Raw genomic sequence first — 9,714 nt, forward strand, 5'->3', positions numbered from 1 at the left:
CGCCACAGTCGCCCCGCAAATGAGACACACGCAGGTTTCCTTCACAGTCGTAAAAAAGAACTCATCCTCCCATTCGTTGTGAAAGTAATTTGTTTTCTTTCTTTTTTCTGCCATTTTTTGGGGGTAAGAAACTGCATTCAGCTCCCAGCTAGCGCTGTGCCCCCCCCCCCCCCGACCGGTTTTGTCATGCGCACAATACTGACGTTTGAACTAGGTCAGAGTTCACATATACTTATCTAAACTTCATTTATAATGAACATATTTTTAAGATATTGTAATTTTTAAATCTATATAAATGCAAGTGTGATTAAAAAAATAGCAACAGAATAAAATAAAATTTGGACGCAGATCACTAGTGAGTTGTGCTATTTTTAGAAAAGGCCCGCGGGTGATTCATGTGGTCCTCGCGGGCACCGTGTTGGTGACCCCTGCTGTAGATCCTGTGTTTGTGGTCCATCTGCCTAAAGGGGTAAGGTTTCATTAAATCTGTTCTCAGAGGGTATGCCTCATCCCCCACTAACATATAGGGAAGTACAATATCACTGTTTGGAAGCTTTTCTGGAGGAGGAACATTTAGGAGACCCTGGTCCAAAGCTTTCTTTAGGTCAGAATGGGCAAAGAGCCCTGCATCAGAGACTCCCTGAGTACCGGCATGAATATAAATGAATTTATAATTTGCATCTACAGCTATGATTCCCAGAAAGCTTCGGTTATGGCTACTCCATTTATTCGCAGTGGTGAAAACATAGCGCAAACTCTCAAACGTTTTCTTCAATTCAATCTCCATTTTTAGATAACATTCATCCAGATAGCCCGTGAAAATTCTACGATCTGACCATGGGCGCCTGTCTCCAGTTATCGGTATTTTGCTAAGTATCTTTCTGAAAGTGGGAGATTTGACGGTATTGATGGCCAACATTTCACCGATGATGAACGAAGCGACAAGTTCGTCCAACTCTTGTGTAGTTACCTCCTGGTGGTGAAAATGAAGTTTAAGCTGCTTATTTGGGGTTGGACCCGACATATCGTCATTTCCCCGCCGGGGATCTTGAGCGACAAGCTTCACGTTAACATGTTTTCCTTTCAAATGTTTGGTGAGGTTAGCAGTTGAGTTAACGGCAGTGGACAAAAGTTTCTCACTAGGACACAGGGTACACCTTACACTAACATTTCTCCCCTTAGTTTCAAAGTGTTTAAAGTAGTGAGAATACCTCCATCCTTCAAAAGTTAGCGTCGGTTGCTTCTCGCTTGCCATGATTGTTTTGCAGACTGTCACCAGCCTCTGTCACGTACAGTGTGGAGTTTGTGTGACTATCGCGCATGCGCAAGCGCGCAGATGCCGCGTGCTGCTGTCAAATCTTACCATGGGAAAAGTAACGTTGTGCCGAATTATAAATTAACTACGTTTCGTTACCAAATTTTCAGTAGTAGCGTGTTACACCACTTTTAACCCGAAAAAGTAGTTACGTTATTTTGTAACGCGTTACACACAACACTGATCTTAACCAGACCTGTACTGCATATTTCGAATTACCCTCCCACACACCCACAGATTCCTATCCTCAAAGATTATTTATTATTATTATTATTATTATTATTAAAGTTTATTTAAATGTTACATACTACAATATTTTAGCCAAAGCTAATTCTCAATGTCAGTCCCTAGTGGGCCTTTACAACATTTAACAATACATAATTAAAATTAACATTATAATACAGTATTACACAATATCAACCAGTTTATACTTAAAAAAGAGAAAACTGATTGTCCATATAAAGTATTACGTTTCGGGGTCTGACAATTCCCGAGCTCCCCTAGTCCTTGAACCCACAGCTCTGAGAGCAACTATACATTCACTCAAGACCTGTGGTGCTTGCTGATTTAAACATTTATGCATCACCTTCATTAAAGAAAATTTAATAAAATTTACAAAAGCTAAAATATTTAACTTCCTTAAACTATGATGTGACCTAATAGGTTTTCTATCTAGGATTTTAACAGCTGTTATAAATCATTTGGACTGGCTTAACTATAGTAGCAGTGGCCTGTGACTATGTGCAAATGCAGTAACGTATGTGCAAGAAGATCATGGTGTGCATGAAAGTGAGAGCAGCATGAAATGGCAGGCATTCTCTAATCTGTCTGAATGTATAGAGATTCGCGTTGGCAACTCGACATATTTTTTTAATATGACTTTCAAATGTAAGTCGAGAGTCAAGTACAAGGCTTAGGTATTTAACCTCTGAGACCTGCTGGATCTTATACCCATTTATCCTTAAATCTAATTCTTCTGGTATGGACTTAAATCTTGAAGCAAAGCAAATAAACATGGTCTTTTTAACATTTAAAATCAGACCTGCGTTTTAAAACCACACCACCAGTCCTTCAGAAACTGCCTGCACATTGTTCCCTCGCACATAAACCACTGCATCATCTGCATATGTAGCAGGGTGACTGAATTCGTTAGCAGTGTTGGGGCTAGTTACTCAAAAAAGTAATATAGTAATGCCTTACTTTACTTTATTACTCCCAGGAGAAAGTAACTAGTTATATAACTAGTTATATTACTAGTTACATTTTTTTCTGGACAAGAATGTTTATTTGGGCAAGCCACGGCCAAGAAAATATCCAAACACAAAACCCCCAAATCAATAAAAATTACAATTTTATTAGATTAAATTTGACAACAATTTACTCATTCAAAATACAGGGATGACAACAGGTTGCAATTCATTTTAGATGGACACCTTTAAATGGACAGCTGATGAAAGAATGACGGTTAACAATAAATTATTTCCTGATAAAGACTTCCAAGAGTTCTGTATTCTTAGCAGGGGGATACCATGATGTTAGTGCACATTATTTACCCACCCACTATGAGATAGGACCAACTGCAGAAGCGCAGAATCATACGTCATGACAGTCTGAGACTGACAGCCCCAGCCTGACAGTCTGAGGCCGGAAGTGGGCGGAGTTGTAATCTCAGACCGGAGGTGGACGGAGAATTATTAAATGTTAAAATCTATTAAAATGCTTTATGCTCAAGCTTTATTTTTTAAGATTTGTGTTAAATTTTATATTTATTTATGACACAACAAAACAAATGGATAATAAACTATACATTTAACTTAAAAAAAAAAAATGTATTGTCTGTAGCAAATAACAATTCTTACGTATTATATTATTTACACAAATGCATAAACATACATACATACGGGTGTGTGTGTGTGTGTATATATATATATATATATATTATATATAATGAATAATTAATTATGTTAATCTCAAATGGCAAAAAGTGCCTCAGTCATTCTGAAATCGCCCTATATTTATGAATAATATACAGTTGTATCTCATATATCGTAAATATATATTTTCAAATTAAATCTTTTTAATACATTTTCATACAATTCATACTTAAAACAAGCACACTGATCTCACGGTACTTTTATGTCAAGTAAATCGGTCTGTGCAAGCGCTGCATTTTTTTATCGACGTGGGTCTTGATCACAGTCCAGTTTTATAATGGGTATGGTTTTCTAACAAAATAAGTGTCCGTGCGGAGCAAAAAAGACAGAAAAACCGCATGACTCCATGATCATATAACAGCATTATTTACTGCCAAAAGCTTGGTGTGCTGGTTTAGACTTTGAAATGGTCCAAAAAAAAACACAGAAGTAGCGGAATGCCTTATAAGGCACACTTCCGGCCTCAGACTGTCAGGCTGGGGCTGTCAGTCTCAGACTGTCATGACGTATGGTTCTGCGCTCCTGCAGTTGGTTAGTATTGCCCACTATAGACAGGTTGCAAGTTTACAAACATTACAGGGTGCGCGCGCAGCCAGGAGGCAGAAAGCCCGATTGGTGAGCTGATCCGCTACTCAAACAACCTTAATTATCGAAGCGTTCTTTATTGTTTGTATATAAATAAAACTTGATTTTAGTAGGATCTGTTTTTCTGTCTTTATTTTTGCAGTGTTACTGTGATACATGTATGAATTATAATGTTAGGCTAGTAACGTATGTTAACATCAGGCACCCAGCACTGACTCTGTTGGTACTATTTTCCACGCAACAACTCCTTGGCATTTTGACTTACAGACATCGCTACTAGCATACAACACAATGCACGTCTCTTCTTTCTGCCTCTCGGTTGCACGCGCAAACAGTTAATGACGTCGCCGTGCAACAGCAATGCACAGCAAATTCATCCAACACCCAAACATATAAATATATCAATTTAACACCGCAAAGTAATAAATACACAATCAATTCAATAAATATCATTAATATCACTCAAGCTAAAGACACAGCCTTCGTCAATTACGGTAAAATTAATATACAAAATTGATGGAATAAACAACCTGCACGCAACCCGTTTACATACAAACAATGAAATGAGCGCCGGGAGACCGTGGCATAACCTCACATTCATCAAGGTCTCCACGGCAAGAAAACCCACCGTAAATACACCACCTTTTGATACAACATAAAAATTACTGCTGGCTTCCTTACCCGCTACCAGACACGGGGCACAGCGTTCGGAGAAACATTAAAGAGTGTGCACTTCACCGTCAAGTTATTTTCCTTCCGTTGAACATAATAAAAAAATGACTGAATCTCCACCCGTCGAAACTAGCAAACCTTCCTCTGAAAAAGAGCTTGCCGTTGTTGACGCTTCCATTTTCCCGATCTGTCTTTGAGTGTGCCGCTCTGTGCTGCTGGCTGCCGGGTGTCGACCAATCGGTGATGGTAAATGATACCTCGTGCCAAACTTAGACCAATCACTGTTCCATTCACGCCCTCCTCCCCTTCCCTTTTGCTCTCTGTGTTGTGTGCCTTGTGTGATGAAGGTGCTACTGGCGAATGTAACGCAAGTAACTAGCTCGGGAAAACTGTAATAATATTACCATTTTCAGACGGGTAATGCGTTACACTACTAGTTACTGAAAAAACTAATATTATTACAGTAACTTTGTAACGCGTTAACACCCAACACTGTTTCATTCACCTGTGCTTAATTTAAGCCCCCGCCCCTTTCTTGGTTGATATAAGGGATGTGTGTTTGTCATATGGCATGCGTCTTGGTATCGGCCTTGTGACGTCATCCGTGGTTGCCGCAGGCTTGGACTGTAAGCTGGCTTCCTCGTCTGCTGTGTGTAGGTTGCCCATGCCACACAGGTATGAGTAGCCGTTTTTTTTTAATAGCAAGAAATTGACCGTGGGCATGCATCATTTCCTCAGTTGCTGCTGAGACAGGAGAAATACAGATTTCAGTGTTGCACATCCTTCTTTCAATTATGTAAAAATCATCATTTTGCATCATTGAAAGAAGGAAGTGCAATATCTTTGTTGAGGGAGTGAGACTACAAACACCCCTTTTCTCTGTAAAATAGGCACCAAATTCTAAATGTATGTTACATTTCGACTACAAATATAACACTTTCAATAAAGATTAATGTTTCTACGGGTGAAATGCTCTTTTAAAGCTGAAACTTATCAAATCCTATCAGAGGTCCAGAATGTCATTGAAACACACCAGTGGCTTTGCTGTCATCAGTATTAATGTTACCCCTCGAAGTACCCCTCCCCACAGAGCCCTCCACCCACATAACAAATCCCAATTTAACCCCTGTGTATTAACAGTATGTATTTATATTTAATTTAATTTGATTCATTACATTCATTTAGATCAGGTAAATTTTTTTGTGCTTCTCACAACAAACAGTTTATCAGTCAGGGTTTCAAAGTAATGTGCATATGGGAATAATATACAGCTATAAGATAATACACTATGTGGTTAGTTAACAACTAACTAACAGCAACATTGACTGGGTTTTACCCAGATAGCACAGGTACGTCTGTAAGATGTCTGGTAAAGATCTGGAGATCTGGAATACATCTGGGGCCTCATTTATCAACATTGCGTAGAAAATGTTCTAGATTTGTACCTACGAATAAAATTTAGAATGTGCCTAAGTACAAAAAAATCGGGATTTATCAAACGTGCGCACGTGGTTCGTACACACATCAGTAAGTAATCCTTGACGATAAATCCCACTTGTTCTTAAGCACCATGCTCGTGCACGTTCATGTTCATTTGCATTTGGAAACGCCTCCAATGAACCATATATGGTGACAACACCTCCCGTTATAAGTCACGTGGTTGTGCTTTTTCCCTCATCGCAATAATGGCAAAGAGAGCATAAAAGAGAAACTTTACAGACGCAGAAATTGAGTTACTGGTGGATGAGGTTAAATCCTAATAACACATCCTGTTTGGTTTACTTAGTATGGGAGGAATGACTAACAAAAGAAAACAAATCTGCATGGGAACATGTTACCAGTGAGTTTAATCCCGTTGGGTATGAGAACACTTTTAGAAATAAAAAAGTCGTTTGACATTAAATTATCAGCAAAAAAAAAAAAAAAAAACGCGTCACAGCACACCGACGTGAAACGAGTGCAACTGGAGGAGGACAACTTTCCACCTTGGACAGCAGCATATATAACCAGCATCATTGGCGAGAACTTTGAAAATGCGCTACCGGCGGAATGGATTATTTGCCAAGTCTTCCAATAACGCAAGATAAGCCATTGCACTGTCAAGCATTTGACGGAGACTTCATTAATACAAATCACATGTGCTTTCACAGATACAGATACATATCACAAATAAATCATTATACTTTGCTGTTACCATACTGACATTAATAATTTTTAACACCTGCTTGTGGATAAAAAATAGACACTTCTTTATACTCACTGGAACAGGGTCCTGTGTAGTATCGCTATTCTACCACTAGATGCTCTGCGTACGCATACTCAGAGGTGTGCGTATATTTACACACATTTCTAAGTATAAGTGCAATTTGATAAATTCCACACTTTGCGTAAAACTGTTCCTACGCACACTTTACGCACACTTCTGTGCGTACGCACGCTTGATAAATGAGCCCCCAGGTGTGTAAAACATCTTATAAAGGAAAAGAGCTGCTTTACATACATTCTAAATCAAAAACGTCTTGCAGACATCTTCAATATGTCTATATGACATCTTTTAGGAGACGTCTCACAGACGTATTGCAGATGAGAAAACAATCTAAATAAGACATCTTGCAGATGTAAACACAGACATCAAATAGACGTCTCCGAGATGTATGTGTGCTATCAGGGTCTGAATGCACTGACAGAGGGCCCCTCACAAAGCTTTGCTTAGGGCCCCCCAGCATCTAGGACCGGCACTGGTCATATAAGGACCTGCTCACTGCTACAACACATTATGCTTGACAAAGCAGTTCTGCTTCAAATGTTTTTAATTGCAAATTTCTTCACCTAATATAATATCATATTTCATATAAGCTTTGCTAAATTAAGCAGACTTTTAAAATTACAACTATAAAGATGATAAACATTTAAACTACAAGAATTCCCACTCAGGCGCAAAAATACATTTTTATAGGAGCAGCAGAAGTCCCTCACACACGTTACTGATAAAAAATGTAATACTACGGTGCAAGTTCATATTGCACCTCCTTCATGTTTTGTGATGTTATAGATAAAAAAGAACAGTTGAATATTAATGCTAAAAAACTAAAATAAACCGAACTGAAACTACGTTGCTTTTGTAAGTTATCAATTTTAATCAAATATAATACTATTTAAAAAGCACCCATGTCATTGCTAAAAACAACATAATTTTGTGTATTTTGTAAAATACAATGTGTTCATGTGATTTATGGTTAAAAACACAGTATTTTCCACATACCGTACATTTTTGTAGCTCCAGATTTTACTCTTTTCCTGAAACGCACAGATTTGAAAAGCTCTGTGTCCCCGATTGGCCAGTTAATCGGCCGGAAATGTGACTGTGACGAGTTGGACAGGTTAGGATCCATATGCAATACTTTATTGAAAGAGATGCACAACACACAGATAATGGGTAGGGCAATGTAGCGATAAATCACAAACGACAGTCCAAGGTCAAGGCAGGCAGATATCAATCATAAACGAGGTACAATCCAACATCGGGGCAGGCGACAAACAAACAGTAATCCAAAAAAAACAGGCAAAAGTCACATCAAGAAACAAAACACGAGTAGACATGAAAAATGCTCAGAAATGCAGGACTAGGCAAACAAGATTTTGCAAAGAGCGTGTGAGTCCCAGGCTAAATCGACCCGCTCATGCCAAACAGGTGGGCGTAATTAGCGGGCCACAGGGGTAGATGGGAATTGATGCCAAGTTATTAATCGGGTAAATGCGGGAACATTTTTACATTTTGTGTATATCATTGAATATCTTTCAGTCCAAATAATTTCTGGTGTTTCAGTAGTTATGCTACGTTACAATTCTGGCACGGCCAGTCGTTTTCTCCAAAAATGGCAGTTGAGGGTATGTTTAAACAGGTGGGATGATACTACCCATGGCACAATGAACACTGCACCTTTAATTCTTTGTTGTGTGCCATCCTGCACACACAATGGACACTGACAGTGGTTTGTGTCTAGTTTGGTTTATGCAATTTTGCCTCTATATTGAACTCTATCTTCCCTGTTCTTAAACTCTTAATGAGTTCTGCCCTCATTCGACCCTCACGGAGCTGACAGTTCTCAGGTCTAATGTTGCGGCACAGTGTATATGCAAATTGAATAGCAAGCAAGCCACAGTTGCTGCTATTGGTTTTCTGCTGAACAGCAAGAAATTTGACCACAAATTGGTCTTCATTTGGCCTTAACAAGCCATGATAAGGCCTGTTCAGTGTTGTTGTCCATCACTGTTAAGAGGCTGTCATAAAGGTAAACCTCATTTTTTTCAGCAAAGAGGTTGCTTGCTGTCACCCAGTGACTTCGCCCTGTATGTAAAATCTGCACAAATTGCCTGGTTGGCATACCCACATTCCCTCCTTTTTCCAAAGCACTAAATTAAAGAGATGACTGAAATCCATCAATGCCACTGTACTTCTTTTGGAAAGCAGGTGAGACGCAAAATCAATCTCATCACTGCTTAGCCAATGTTGTGGGTGCAGAATTAAAGTTTTGGCACTGCTTTTGGGGACTTGCGGTGTTCTCTGAAGTCTTAATGGAGGACTTTTTCAGAGGAGTTCTTCCCATGCCAGTATGGACCAAGATTCCTAAAATCCTGAAGCAGAGGAATAGTTTTTGTTTATAAGTTTAGAAGGAATAAATAAATATGAGACACATTGCTATAAGTTCACAAATAGAATAGTAATCAAACAATAACATTTTCAAGATTCACAAGATTTTTGCTAATAGAATTACTTAAGAAGGCGTAACACTGCACCATAATCATAGCCTAAAGATTATTATTAACAGATTTGTATTACTGCGTTTGAAAAGTGTTACATTTCATTAATATTAAATAAATGAATACCTTTTTGCCTTTAGTGTCAGCACATTGGATCAGTACATCTACTGTTTTTTCCTTCTGTCATGTAGCACATGCTTCCACTGCAGTCTAAACAAAGCATACAATACACACAAACATATAAAGGTCTTCACCTCGGAGAATTAGTTTTTAAAGTCTGCTTTCATTTCATCTCTCTACAAACTCAACACTATTACTCATTACTATCACACTCTGAACAAAGGGCACATTAGAGTTCTTAAATCTTGTAATATAAATTGTTAAGCTAAAGGAAGTCTTCCTTTTATAAAGTCTTGGTTTTACTTGGACTACAACACTGACCAAATG

At 38.6% G+C, this 9,714-nt stretch overlaps 1 long non-coding RNA gene across 1 annotated transcript; it reads right to left on the reverse strand.

Annotated features, from left to right (window-relative positions):
• Positions 1 to 7,893: 7,893 nt before the first annotated feature.
• Positions 7,894 to 9,714, reverse strand: LOC129446640 (uncharacterized). Its single transcript, XR_008645244.2, has 2 exons — positions 9,394 to 9,714; positions 7,894 to 9,141 (listed from the first exon to the last, which is right to left on the reverse strand). It is a non-coding gene; the product is annotated as an uncharacterized lncRNA (long non-coding RNA).

The sequence above is a fragment of the Misgurnus anguillicaudatus genome, chromosome 12 (genome assembly GCF_027580225.2).
Source record: "Misgurnus anguillicaudatus chromosome 12, ASM2758022v2, whole genome shotgun sequence".
Lineage (NCBI taxonomy): Eukaryota > Metazoa > Chordata > Actinopteri > Cypriniformes > Cobitidae > Misgurnus > Misgurnus anguillicaudatus.